Below are 15,659 nucleotides of genomic sequence, written 5' to 3' on the forward strand. Positions count from 1 at the left end.
CAGAGATGATGCGGACTGCTGAGTTTCAATTCAGAAAGCAATCTCATATGCAGATGATGCTTTATAGCTTAGAAAACAGTTTCACATATGTGGTCTTTTCATTCTTCAGAAGGGTCTGACGATATTTCTAAATATATAAGTGGCACAAGAAGTGCAAGAAATATTTATCAGATACAAGAGGCGCATGTCAGAGGCTGAAGCATAGAATTACAAGATTTTTACTTTTGGAAAAGACCTCAGAAATTGTTTAGTTAAGCCCCTCCCTAATTACTTCACCATATCTCTGAGAGCTGCAGATACATAAGTATCTGAGATCTGCCTGTACATAAGTGTGTTGGAGATGGCTGTTCAGAATTCCAGAAGGCAGATCATTCTGTTTTTAAAAAATAGTTCTTGTTGATTTAAAAACAAAACAAAACAAAACTCTGAGCTCAAATCTATCCCTTTGTGGCTTTTACTCCTTAGTCCTGACTCAGGTGTTCTTATACAAGTCAATAATAATACTAGCTACCACACATGAAGCCTCTGCTATGTGCTCAGTTTTGCATACATTACCTGCAATCCTTATTACCCCCTCAAGGTTTTTGTTGTGTTGTTTGTTCATTTGTTTGCTTTGAGACAGAGTCTCACTCTGTTGCCCAGGCTGCAGTGCAGTGGTGCAATCTTGACTCACTGCAACCTCCGGCTCCTGGGTTCAAAGGATTCTCATCCCTCAGCCTTGCGAGGAGCTGGGACTACAGGTGCCTGCCACCACATCAAGCTAATTTTTTGCTATTTTTAGTAGAGACAGGGTTTCACCATGTTGGCCAGGTTGGTCTTGAACTCCTGACCTCAAGTTATCCACCCGCCTCAGCCTCCCAAAGTGCTAGGATTATAGGCATGAGCCACCACACCTGGCCTCAAGTTTTTAAAAGTAAGGAAACAGATGACCAGAGAGATTAAATTAAGTGCAAAGGACATGTGATTACTCAGTGGCACAGCTAGGATTTAAACAAAGATCTGTCTTTCTCTACCAGAACACATTGTCCAAATGAAGTCTAATCCTTTTATGCAGTGTTGCTCCTCAGTATAGTTACCAGAGGTTGGGGGCATGTGCAGATGGGGAAAGGAAAGATGTTAGTTAAAGGGTACAGAGTTTCAGTTAAATAGGATGAATATGCTCTCGTGACCTATTACACATAATGGTGATGACAGTTAATAAAAACGTGTTGTGTATTTCAAAATAGCTAAAAAAGTGGATTGCAAAAGTTCTTACCATCAATGGATCTTGACCCCCAATCTCTTCTGGCTTGTAGGGTTTATGATTAACATCACTGATCATTAGAGAAACGCAAATCAAAACCACAATGAAATACCGTCTTACGTCAGTCAGAATGGTGATTATTAAAAAGTCAAGAAACAGAGATGCTGGTGAGGTTGTGGAGAAATAGGTACGCTTTTATGCTGTTGGTGAGAATGTAAACTAGTTCAACCATTGCGGAAGACAGTGTGGTGATTCCTCAAAGATCTAGAACCAGAAATACCATTTGACCTAACAATCCCATTACTGGGTATATACCCAAAGGAATATAAATCATTCTGTTACAAACATACATGCATGCATATGTTAATTGCAGCACTATTCCCAATAGTAAAGACATGGAATCAACCCAAATGCCTATCAATGATAGACTGGATAAAGAAAATGTGGTACATATACACCATGGAATACTATGCAGCCATAAAAAAGAACGAGATCATGTCCTTCCCAGGGACATGGATGGAGCTGGAAGCCATTATGCTCAGCAAACTAATGCAGGAACAGAAAACCAAACACCACATGTTCTCACTTATAAGTAGGAGCTGAACAATGAGAACACAGGGACACAGGAGGGGAACAACATGCACTGGGGCCTGTCAAGGGGGTGAGGTTGGGGGAGGGAGAGCATTAGGAAAAATAGCTAATGCATGCTGGGCTTAATACCTAGGTGATGGGTTGATAGGTGCAGCAAACCCCATGGCATGCATTTACCTATGTAACAAACCTGCACATCCTGCACATGTGCTCAGGGACTTAAAATAAAAATAAAAATTTGATAGAAGTTATTACCACAAATAAACAATAAGTATTTGAGATGATAAATATATTAATTGGCTTGATTTGGTATCCCATAGTGTTTGCATATATCAAAACATCACATTGTACCCTATAAATATTTATATATATAATTATTATTTGTCAATTTAAAATAAAACTAAAAACAGAAAACAATTAGGAAATCCTGCCAGTATCTTTATTTCAACGTGGGTAGAGTTTGGAATACTTTTGGGGTTGAAGAATCAAAAAAAAGTACATATGCACATAGCAATAAAATATACATCTGATTTTAGGTCTGTGAATTCCAGGTTAAGAATCCAGGAGTATTCCTCCAATCAGTTTTTAATAACATGAGTTTTTCACTCATTACTTTCTAGTCATGTTACTCTGGAGCTGTCTTGTCTTGTTAATATTCCTCATTTTATGTGGTGTCCATCCAGGACTGAACATGCTGCTCTAGGATACCCTGCAGCCCACTGGACAAGAAAGCACTCCACATGAGCACCCCCAGTCCCTCTGTTCCACACACTATGCTTCCATGAGCTCACCAGTGTTAAATGACCAGAGCAAGGTCATCTGTAACTGATAGTTATCTGTAGGACTCAAGCCTTTTGATTCCAGCCACAGGGCTTTTTCCTTTAATGAGGTAAAATTCACACCTGGATAATAAGGCTCTTGCTCAAGACCTATTAAAAGTTGTGTAGAAACTTTATTTAAATACAGTAGAAATTGCTTTGCTTTATACTATTTCCTGATACTGCAAGATAAAGTTGCCTGTAGTAAACAATCCCCCATGGAATCTCTGACCAGCAAGGATGGCAAGGATGGCCACTTTGTATGATGACTGCATGTTTCAACTTAGTTTCGCTATCGTTATCCCCTCTAGAAGACCTTACAGGGCCTCTGTTCTTTTTTACACCACATGCAGGAGAGAAATACTTAAGAGAATATGCACAGCCTTAAAAAGTCAGTATCATGACCTATCCACATACATTATTATTTTCTTTGCTCTCCACAAAATGAATTTATTGTTTTCCAGTATATAATGTATATTCTTTTCCTCTGACTCGCTTTGTGATTTTTCTCTCTATGATTTTCAGCAATTTCATAATGATGTGTCCAGGTATGGTATTTTTGTTTGTTTTATTTATTCTACTTAGGGTTCATTGAAATTCTTGAATCTGGGGGTTGTTTTCTCATTAAACTTTGGAAAATTTAGGCAATTATTTCTTTAAATATATTTTTCTTCCCTTTTCTTCCTCCTCTTCCTTTGGGACTCTTTATTTATGTGTGTTAGATTGATTGATATTATCTTAAAGATTACAGATGCTCTGCTTCTTTCTTTTTTCTAATCTCATCTCACTCTTCTTTAGCTTGGGTAATTTCTGTTGACTTGCCTTCAAGCTCACTTCATTTTCTGCAGTGTCCAGCTTACTACTAAGCCCATTTGGTGGATTTTTCATTCCAGAAATTACATTGTTCAGTTGTAAAATGTGAACTTTTAAATATTTTCTACTGCTTTCCTGAAATACTTAATTCCTTCCACCATTATATTCATCTTTTTCTGTGAGTTTCTTAACATATTTATGTGTTCTTAAAGTTCTTTTTTGCTAATTTCTGGAGTTGTGTCATCGGCAGTTCTGCTTTTATTGACTATGTTTTGTTTTCATTATTATTACATTTTCCTAGGTTTTTTTTTTACAAGCTTTCTACTTAAAATTTTTTTTCTAGAGGTTATGAGTAAAAGAATAAAGTATAATATTGTTTGTTTTGCTGATTTACTAGAGATTGAAACCCCTTTCCTTTGTTTGGCAGTTAGGGTGAAGCACTGACTATTTAAGTTCCTCCTCAAATCAATTAGAATTGTAGCTTTAATTATATTGAGTTCACCTGTGAATAGCTCAACCCCTAACTTTTCTTATAACTATATTTTTTATCTTTTAATTGTAATTGAGACGAGTTTGTGCCACCATTCAAAATATAGTTGGTTTACCTTTGGATTCAATTAAACAGGGCCTAATAATACAATTACTGTGAAAATATGAAAACTCAGCAATATTAGGCTTCCAGATCCTCTCCGCTATTGCTTTCTTGGCAAAAATTCAGGAATATGATAAGGCTACATATTTTTTAGATATACCAATTTTATTTTTGCAGTTAGGGCTTTTCCAGATTCTGATCTGTCCTTCCAACTTATATGCTATTCTAGGGCTTGTCTGATTCCTCCTTACCCATGGTGAGTCTTTATGGGAGGCTGGTTTTCCCATCCACTAGCACTAGAAGTGACCATCCTTTAGGTACAAAAGCTGCTATGGCTGTCGGTTCATTTATGAAGGAATCATTTGAAACTCTGAAACTCAGTTTGTCAAAGATTCCTTAGTGATGGTATTCTTTGCCAACTGGCTAGAAAAATTAAAATATGGTTTTATTTCATCTAGATTATTTTTATTTTTACCATAAGAACAATGACCTTTTACATCTTTCTAGATCCTAACCAAAATAAGCAGTGTCTTGTATTTAGTTTTGAAAATCATTTCATATAGGTATAGAATTCTAGATTTTCAGTTATTTTCTACAAGAGCTTTGAAGATGTTATTTCATTATCTTCTGTTTTCCGCATTTTCTGTTTTTAAATTGTCCTTTCAGGGTCATTTTTTTTCCTTCTGCTACTTTTAAGATCTTTGACTTTAGTTCTTACCAATTTTACTAAGCTAAACCTAGGTATGGTGCTATTACAATAACCCTGGGTGAGAATTTGTGGTGGGCCTATATTAATATTTAATTGTCTTTGTTCAAAAATTGATTGATCATATGTACGTATGAATCTATTTCTGGATTCTTTATTCTGTTGCATTGATCAAAGTGTCTATACTTCACCAATATAACACTGTCTTGATTAAATTGCTACTACTTTATACATTTATACATTGCTACTATTTTTGATTTAGACATTTTATTAATTTTATAACATTTTCTCTAATCTTTAACTGCTCTAAAACTGATACAGATAATACAATTATCTGTATATTTACCATTTCCATCACACTGTACTTCCTTTTGTCGATCATTCTTTCTTACATCTGAGGGACGTCCAAGGCTTTGTTCTGGAGGGGAGAGAGATTTGGGCAGCTTGGTGCCTACTTACAGTGAATTCTGCTCCTCAGAAGGGAGGCTCTCTTTGGTCTCCTGCCCTGTCCTCATTCTTTCCCATGAGCACCCAGGAAAATTTCTCAGTGAAACTAACGGAGATGATTCTGTGGTTGCATGTGAACTTACCTTGTGTCTGTGGCTCATGGTGGTTCTTATATTCTCACAGTAGCCCAAACTTGGTATTTATCAATTTGTAAAAAATATTAACTAAAACCTTCTTATCCATGAGGTATGATTGCTTCATCTTTCCCGTATGCTCTGCTGCAGGGAAGTCAGAGTTTGCATCCTAACATCTCTTTAGAATTGCCTGTCTTTTTAAAGTGTTTATCATGCAATCTCAACTCTCTCATAGGTTCAAGAAAAGTCATGATTTTGTAGATTATACATCTTTTCCTTGACATTAGTGCAGAAGCAATGACCTTTCCAGTTTCTCATATCCCAAGCAGTAGCTGGAAGTCCCTGTTGATAAACTTTTAAGATATTCACATACTATTTTTCAAATAAGTAGTAGTAACAAATTTTAAACCCAAAACAACAGTTTGTTAAGTTAATGGCCTGTCCCATGCATGCTAAAATTGGTGACTGTGGTTCACGTGAATTGTGACTCTTGTACAACTTCTCAGATTTAGATTGATTGAAATGTGTTAAGTGTTTACGGTTTTTCTGGTGTGGGAAAGAACTGTGAGCACTCTGATTCACAACAAAGTCCAACCTTCTTAGCCTGGCTTTCAAAGCTCTCCTTCTCTTGGCATGAACCATACTTCAGGGTTCCATCACAGCTCAGTCTTCTGCAGGAGTTTTCAGTCATAGGCAGGATGATCGCCTTAAAACCTGCCCACCTGCGTCTATTCATACCCTGATTTCCATTGATTCGGAATGCCTTTCTATACCACTATGGGTTTTCTGCTGTTTTATTTAGCCACCAAGTCTCTGCTGGCCTTTATGTGTGCATTCATTGTTTTAATCAATAGATATTTGTTGAGCCCCTAGTTTGCACTGAGCTCTGTCCTAATTGGCAGACATAACAGTGATAACTGTGCCACACTTATCTTTAGGGAACTTACAGTCTTCAGTTATGCTCTTCTCTGAACAAGTGATTCAACTGTGACAGTGATGGTAGTGATGATGGAAATGATGATTATAGCAATGATTATAGCTAACCTTTATGAATGCTTATTATGTACCTGGGACTTTTCTTAACCTTTGATATGTATAAACTCTTTTAATCATCCCAACCACTCTAAGAGATAGGTATGGTTTTTATCATAATTTTGCAATAGAGAGATTGAGATAAAGAGAATAATTAATAAGCGAACGTTTAAGTAAGCAAATGAGCTTTGCTATCTAAACAACTTGGCCACATCAAATAAGGTACTGACATTTTGGATGCTTTCTGAATTTGGTCTATTGCTTTCTTCGTGATACCTCCCTCTTGATAACACTAAAGAGAAAATAACCAGTTGTTCAAGTGTTTGGTGGTCTGCTCGCTCTTCTTATAAAAATTTGTTTCTTTTCATAGGGTTCCTTTAAAATTCTGTGAATGCTCTGAGCATGAAAGATATAAAGAGGTGGTCACATGGTGAAGGAAAGACCTACAGCCTCTCCTTCCAGCCACATGTTTACTTTGGTTAAGATTCTCTACTGCAACCACAGTTTTGAGTCTGCTTGGCTATAAGCCAGATCTGGACAACTTCATGAAGCAGGCAGGGTGTCCATCAGTAGTACAAGATCTTAAGATCAGAGAAATAATATTTGAATGACCAATAGAGGAAGGAAGTAGTCTGGAGATTTATTCATTTTTTTTTAACAAATATTTATTGAATAACTACTATGTAGCTGGCATAAAATGGCAAACCAATAGACATGGCACCTGCCCTCATACTAATTAAAGCCTACACAATAATCCAAGATTAGGTCCTTGCATAACTGAGAAAAATGTTAAGCCCTGAGTTCCTCACATTTCAGTAGTAATCTCTATAGACTTTCAAACGGTAGTCTTTCAGCCTACGAGTCTGACCAAGGGCACTAGTGTTTCAGGAGACTCAAACCACTGTAGTGGAACTCATCTCCAATCCTAAACCTGGAGTTCCAAATGGGCTTGGGGGAAATTCCAGTCCTCCTATGACTTTTTCCTTCTGAAACAGGCTGGCCCAGTTCCCATGGTTTGTACTTCAGCCATCCTGTTGAGGTCAGAATCTACCCTGAATCCTACCCCATTTGACGGAGGATATCTTACCTTGTTCTTCATTATTGTACCCAAGATATGCCAGAGACAGTTCGATTTCTTGCAAGCTTCTTCGCTTAAGAGCTGGATCCTTTTTCTGGTAACCCCAGCTGCTGGCTAGGGTCTTATTCTGAAGCAGATGGACCACCCAGAACCATGACATTGTCAGCTTCCTGACCTCAGGCCTCATTGCTGTCTGGATACTGCTGCTGCTGCTGCTGTGCTATGTCCTCCAGCTCCAAATTCTCTTCAACATTAGCAAGGGCCTGGTGGGAAACTGTTTGCTATCATCTCCCACCAGGAAGCACTGTAGACTTTTTTGTGCTAGTGGTCACTCCCCCAGGGACCACTTTTCAGATCAGATAAAGCTCCCAACTCCAGTGCTGCTTGTTTCCACTCCTCCCCATTCCCAACAGCCGGTCACTAAGTCCCAGGGCGCTTCTCATCAAAGCCCTCCAGAGATGTGACAAGCTTTTGTTCCTGGTTGTTAATCCTGGTTTTTATTGTCTTGTGATCTCATGCACCAATGTCTGGCACTTTATCCACTTACCTCTTCTTATTTTCCCACAGAAAGAGAATTTTCCATAGAAACTCTCTTAATTCTTGTTGTGTGTCTTTTGACAGAATGCTTTCTCCCAAGATCCAATAGAGAGGATGGGAGTCAGTGTATGTCAGAAGGGCTGGGTTTCCACATTCTACCATCATCTGGCTGTGTGGTCTTGGGCAAGTCACTTCCCTTTGCTATGACTCAGTCTCCTTGTCAGTAAAATGAAGGGGATTGGCTATAAGGTTTCTGGTTCCCTTCCAGCTCACCAATTTGTTGACATTTAATTGTCTAAGGATAAAATTTTTAATCAACTCTCAATTTGATTTTGTCTCTCAAATGCCCCTAAGCAAACAGCATCTACTCAGTTAACACGTCTCACCTTTCTCCAGCTTTGGATAAAGTATATTCCTAGGACTTACACATTCCTGAATTTTAACGTCCAAGTTTATGGTACTTTAAACACTAGTAATTCCTTGAATTTGCAGAATATTTTATATTTGCCCAAATCCTATTGGGTTTTCATAATGATCCTGTGTATTAGGAAGAACAAGACTTTTTATTACTCCATACCCCCTTTCTCTTCTTTTTCCTCCTCCTCCTCTTCTCCTTTTAAAGAATCAGGCATTTGATGCATTAACAAGTAAGAGGTTTATTTCCCCAAGGCAGTATAACTATTTAGTGGCAGGTCCTGAACTAGAACTCAAGCCTCTTGATGACTCATTTAATAGACCTTTGACTTTTCCATGTTCCCTCCTTCACACTGAACTTTTTTTTTAACAGCTACTGTATGTAATTCTCTCAATATACCTAAAGTTCTGCCTGCTTACATGAGCCAGGACAGTCTGAGTATTAAAGGAATGGATGAAATGAATTCTTCTCTCCTCCAATTAAAATGTCTCTAGTAGCCAGCATGAATCATTTTTGCGTGGTACCTGTCTTTCTGGGCTGTAAAGACTGTCAGCAGATAGTTCTATGGTCAGCCATTTTGATGTTTCACCATATTTAATCAATTCAGTGATTTGATGAAACCCAAGTGATACTAAGGGACAAAGTCAAAGAGGGGTTTTAGGCTACAGTGGCCTAGTTTCACTGGCTGGGCCATAAGTTACCAAAGTTGCATAATTTAGAATTTTCCCAAGAGCTGAAAGGACTGCGTGTGTTCCCTACTCTTCAGTATCAGGAAGGAGGGATTAAGTGAATGTTTTCAGTTTCACAGGAAAAGGTAATAAAAATACAAGTATATTTTGGGTCAAGTTCAATTTCTGCTTGCCTCTTCCAAACCTCTGTGAAGAAAATAGATTGTAGCACAACAGAAACTTTAACACCTAAGCAGATAAGATTCTTTACCACAACCCAGGTAGTTATCAGTTCTCTACTGCAAACCTAATTACAATGACTAATATAGCAAGCCTAATAAAATTGTGTGTGTGTCGGGGTCGGGGGGGTAAGTTAAAGAGAGTTGGATCAGGTCTGTCAGTCATAGTAAGACCATCATTAGTTACTATTTTAATGGTTCATTTGATTAAATGCTAAGCTATTGTCTTGTAATTATGTGTATTCAAGGGAAAAATACTCAGGTTCAATTAGGAATGTATCTTTTACTGCACTATGTTTAATGAAGTTGCAACATCCCCATAATAAGCAAGGAATAATGAAAATCTTTCTTTGAAATTGCAATAGAAGTATTTGCAGAGAAGTAGCTGGCATGTGTAATATGATGAGTTCCCTTAAATGGCTCAACTGTTGATCAAAAAAGCAAATTATATAAGTGGATACTGCGAGGCAGAAACATGTGGACACAGCTGGAGTGTCATGTGTCACGGTTCCAGTCATTGCCAGCTGGCGGTCACACAAAGGCAGGCCAAGCCAAACAATTACTGTTATTCATAAGAGCAAATGTGCATTCCAAATACACAGTGCAGGCTTTATGAAATAACTGAGCGTTTAGATGCATCCAGACAGCCGAGCTTTTTTTCATCACACGTCCCTGGGTGCCGGGCCAATATGGCAAACTGACTCTGCTATTCAGAAACCCTTATCTTTACCCAATTAACCAAATCACTGTGACGTTCAAGAGTTCTTCATGCACTTTGCTGAGCGCGTCAAACCAGCAGGCTTACCGGGTAGCAGATGCATAGCTTCTGGAAGCAATCTGCTATTTTTTTCCCCCTTCAGCTGTAAATACCACATTAGACCACTGCCCATTACAAGCCAGAGCTTGGAGTCAGACTTTAACATCTGAATATCCAGTGCTCCTCCTTGTCTTCGATTCTGTGTGCTTCTGCAATGAGTGCCTTCCAAAATTTTGCCTTGGGAGAGTCCAGAGTTGCCAAGAGGCAGGCAACAGGGATTCATGTTCTTGTTTAGAAAAAAAAAATTAACTGGGAGAATGTACTAGAAGACAGTCTGGTAATGGACCGAAATGAGGATCTCTAGATTGTTTAAATATAGACATCAAAGGAGAGAGAAATAAAATGGAGCTGTTACTTCCATAAATTTAACCTAATTTATGCAAATAAAATGCACCATTCCTTGCCTGCTACTTCTTTCAATAGAGAGAGTCATAGAAACATGTGAAATGTGTGTCATCAGGTTCTTGCTTTCAGGTGTGACAGAATAGAAGGAATGCTGGAGAGGAATATTGTCCAATTGCTAGGGAATTTTCACTGCAATGGAAAGCGAATGGTTATATCCTAAAGGATCCCTCCAAAGAAGTGTCCAAAAACTCTGTCTACATGAGCACCATCCCATAGAAACATCATGCAAGCCACATCTGTGACTTTACGTCTCCTAGGAGCTGCATTCAATAAAGTAAAAAGAAACAGGTGGAATTAATTTTATGTTTTACTTAACCCTACATATCTAAGATATCATTTCAATACACCACCAACATAAAATTAATAATGAGATATTTTACATCTTTTTTTCATAATAAATCTTGAATGCTGGTGTGCATTTTACACTTATGACGCACCTCAGTTGGGACTAGCCACATCTCAAGTACCCAGGAGCCATGTGTGGCTCATAGCGACCATGTTGGACAGCACAGGGCTAGACTTTTGTCATGGGAATTTGAAGTATGCCCGAGCGCATTTTGTCCGGTGCCATGGACAGATGTCTAGCTGAATGAGGCATCAAGTATCCAGTCTCTGGTTGTAGGTCTTGTCAACTTTTTCCATTAATCCATATATAAAATGGAGATAAAATTTGCTTTATCACCTCCATTAAGTTTTCTATAAGAGTTCAGATTAGATAATAGATGCCTACTTTGAGAAATTTACTGTGTTCTATCAGCAGTCGATCAAGCAAACCCCTGCAAACTTGTTGACAGCAGCTGAAAGTTCTAAGAAGTGAGGAAAAAACCTTCTTTTCCTTAATTCTCTTTGTCCTATTATTTCTTTCACAGGATAAGTTTTAAAATCCAGTATGGGTTTAAAGGCAAGAGTCTTGCTCATTACCTATGAAGGTCTTTGGCAGGTTTAAAAAATATCAGCAGCCACCGAGATAAAACCACCGTTCTTTTGTGTAAGTGGCCTTACTTCAGTGGCTACACCATAGAGGTCTGGATTCCAGCCTTTTTTTGAAACCCAAGACAAGGAACGCTGGCAGCACACTGCCTGGCAGATGCTAGGCCTGGGGAGAAGTGCCTTTACTACTGTGCTTCATTCACATGACAGTTAAGTCTTAGCCACCTTGGAGCACTGCCACCATTTTCTTCATCCATGGCCATCTTAGACCATGCCATGCCTTGCACCTCCTTTGCTGTGTATGGTTGTGAGAGGACAAGGGAACGACTTGCTTTTGGATTCTCTATGCTGAAGAATACCAGCCAACAGGAGTATCAACATCTTCGGCCCGTGAGGTATCATATGTCCATCAACCCAGAGCTTTCATAGTTATAATACTTCACATTCAATGTTTGCCAAGGCTAAGACTGCTGGTAACAATGACAAACCTGTTTGTATGTATAGGCAGTAATTTCTTATTTCAATCCAAAATCACAGTAATAATGGTTATGCTTCCACACAGTGCCTTGAATTGCCCTAAAAGGCTTTTGGGATTAAGCACTGCAATTTATCATCATGTACAGTTCTAGGAGGAACCTCACAGCTACGTAGTACACAGGAAGGAGCCCGGGGCCAGGAATCAGGAATTCACGTGTCAGTTTCAACTTGGCCACTGAGGTGCTGTATGACTACAATCTCTTGCTGCCTCGGTTTCACCTTCTGTGGAATGGTAAAAATGGGTGCCCTACATACTCCTCTCGAGGTGCTTGTAAAGAAGAGATGAGACCATGGCGTGGAGTACTTGACAAGAAAGAAGTGTTTTTACAGATATAAGGGATTGCACTTACTAGCAGCAGTTCTGGGGTTCTAATGAAAGGAAAATAAGGAGGAAGTGGGCTAACATTGTGGAGGCTTCTCCTCCATGCGAGGGGCTTTACCTCTGGAACTGGGTGTCTCTCCTTGGCCAGAGCTGAGATTCTCTGGCTTCTTACCACTCCCTCGCAGCCGTATTATATGAGATGATATTCATGAGTGATTTTGGTCTGGGCTTAAGGAGAAGGGTGCTGTGTGTATGTATGTGTGGGTGGGTGGGGTGGGGGCACACAAGGAAGGGAAAGAAATGAAGTAAATGCAGGGAGAAGTATGGCTTTTGTCACCTTGCCTGGAAACCTGGACTGGGTTGGGGGGCTTGGAGAGATGAAGTATAAGCAGCAGCCCTTTGGGTCTTGGTGACCTGGTACTCACCTCAGGGCCTTTATACCCTTCCTTTGGGAATTTTCTTCCCTAAGGAAATTCCAAAATTCTGCAGGGCTTAGTTTCTCATGTCCTTCAAATCTTAGGTCAAATGTTCTCTCTCCATAGAGGTCTTCCCTGATTATCCTATGCAAAGCAGCATGCTTTGTCACTCTCTATCCACTTACCCTGCTTAATTTTTCTTCATAGAACTCATTTTTACTCCATAATGATACACACATATAGCCTTAACATATATATATATATATATTTCTTCTTTCATTATCAACTTCTTTCACTGAAATGTAAGCTCCATGAAATCAGGGACTTTTTCTGGTTTTTAAATATTCTGTGTAGCACAGTATTTCTAGAATGAGTAAATAGATGAATAAAGGAATAAAATACGTGTTAAACTGAAATTTTTACTATATTTTCCTAAATTTTACTATATTTTACTAAATTTTCCTAAATTATTAGCACAAAGTTTTCCTTGAATAAAATTCTGATATTTCCCCCCAAGTGATTACAACACAAACACATTCATCTTTGAAAACTCATGCCTTAGTTTGCAACAAGCCTTTACAGACAAAGGCTGACCAACAGGAGCTGCTGGTGATAGCCGTGCTGGAGGGGTGGTAGTGCTTAAGCAAGGTGTGGTACGTAACCTAAAACATGGGACATTCATGGCTACTGTGATCACTCATCCGTTTATTCTGCAAACACTACTTGAGTACTCTGTATGTGCTGAGGCTTCCACTAGGCACTGGGGAGACACAGATGATCAATACTCCCTACATATTCACTGTCCCCATGGGGCTTACAGTCTGGTTGTTTCCTTCAGAATCTTGGGTACAAAGTGGAATGAAATTTCTGGGTTTCTGTACCCACAGCCACACACATACTTGTGTCAGTCAAAGGGCCAAGGCTGAAGCTACTTTTGCTTTTTGCATTTGGAGAAAATAAAATCCCACTTTACCTCTCCCTCCCCCACTGCCCACCAAAGCATGCTAATAGCACACATTCACAGAACTTCTCTCATGGCCACACTTGATGCATGCTCCCATTCAATAAAAACAAATTCCACCGTACCCTTGCCAGTGAGGGACAGCCAAGGATATTGCGGGGCGGAGGGTCACACTGAAACTACCGTGGGAGGACCCTAAACCCCTATCAGACATCCTGACTCCCAGGCCGGTGCACACACACACACCATGCCTATGACCCATCTCCGGCTCAGGACTGGCCAGAGCTCTGTGGAAACCCGAGCTAAGTGAGGACAGCCCCCCTCCAGGTGATCCACTTCTTTTCCCCTTTTTTTTTTCCATGGTTTCTGACACTTCTTGGCCCCACCATCATTTTCCATTTAGTTGCGGGCAGTCTTCTTATCTTCAAAATGTTTTTCTTCACTTGCAGAGGGAAGCCTACTTCTGAATCAAGTCCTTGGTTTTCTGTGTGTGCAGGGAACCTCTGCCAGGAGCCCAGCTGCTTTCGGACCCTTGCCACCCAGCCTCAGCTTGCATTTCCGAGTTTCCACTACGGGAATAGATTCCTTGGAAGGAGGCTTGCTTCTTTTGGGCCGTGAGGCCATTTTTTTTTCTGCGAGGGAAGACAGAGTGAGAAAGCCCAGGGGATGGCTGGCTCGGAGGTTCCATGAAAAAGGTTCTTCAGGGCTGGCTTGAACGGTGTTTTTGTGTGACAGAAGAATCCCTCAGTCTTTCGGGTTTTGGCCAAGGCTCCCTGCTTCTTCGTGAGATGTTGATGAATTTGTGCCTGGTTCCTCTCTTACGATTACCTCTGTGTTTACACGGTACCGACTCGGAGTCGCTGCTGTATCTTGAATGCTCATTCAAGGAGAGTAACTCAAGGGCTGACAGCTGGTGAGGTCATTCCGCAGTCTAGCCAGGGCCCGTGTGCCATTACAATGAAGTAATAATGTATTTATAACACACCTAACCACTGATGGCTTCTATTGCTGTGGCTTTCCCTCTGCGTTTGCACAGATGTTTTTTGAGAACTCAAGAATTGGCCTCCAGAAACAACCTCCTAGCAAACAAACTCTGCTTGTTGACTCTGGCGTGTGCTTATAACGAGAGTTGTTAGCACTCGGGATTTATGTTTCAAATATCATTTTAATTTCTCAAGCAGCATTTTTACCACAAGATGTTAATTCACTGGTGCACTTCAATCCCATAGCTTCTCTCTCTCCCACTTTCTCTCTCTCTCACTCGAGTGTGCACTCTCTCTCTCTTAATGAAAATATGGACTTGGTTTCTAAGGAAATATTCTCAGTGCCTGATTCATCGAAACACAGTGCATTCATTTTCCATGGAATTTACTCTGAAATGTCATACTCTTTTTATTTGATAAATTATGTACCTTTGTGATTCATTAAGCCCCTCTTCTTATTTCCAAGTAGCACCCTCTTCGTCATGCACAAGGTCTATGCAATTAGTCCCCACAGGGGCAGTTGGTCTTTCTGAGAGGCATAAGCTGCTTTTAACATTTGTCAGAAAACATGGGAAAGCATTTAAAGATGACGGCGCACACACTAGGTTGACATCTAGAGGGGATTCCTATAAGAACTGTTATGTCAATTTTGTAAACCTTAATGTTTCCTGATAGAGGTGAGTTAGAGATAACATTCCAGCTGATTCCATGATTAGCATTCCAGATACTAAAAAAATAATAAAAACAGTTGGGGACTTCTGTTCAGAATATCTCCAGTTTTTCCTTTCTTCTCTTTCCTCTCCTGCAATCTCGATGCATTATATCTTTGCTTCTTAGTCATCTGGCTGAATGCTCTCAGAAGACATTGCATTAAGTAAAGGCATTCCCATTGGCTCACACATCCCCTCCCAAACCCCAGTGCAAGAGCACATATTTCTAAATTCACAAACATCCTTCCTGTTTTTTCACCAGCCC

Source organism: Hylobates moloch, unplaced genomic scaffold, assembly GCF_009828535.3.
Source record: "Hylobates moloch isolate HMO894 unplaced genomic scaffold, HMol_V3 SCAFFOLD_15, whole genome shotgun sequence".
In the NCBI taxonomy this organism is placed as follows: Eukaryota; Metazoa; Chordata; class Mammalia; order Primates; family Hylobatidae; genus Hylobates; species Hylobates moloch.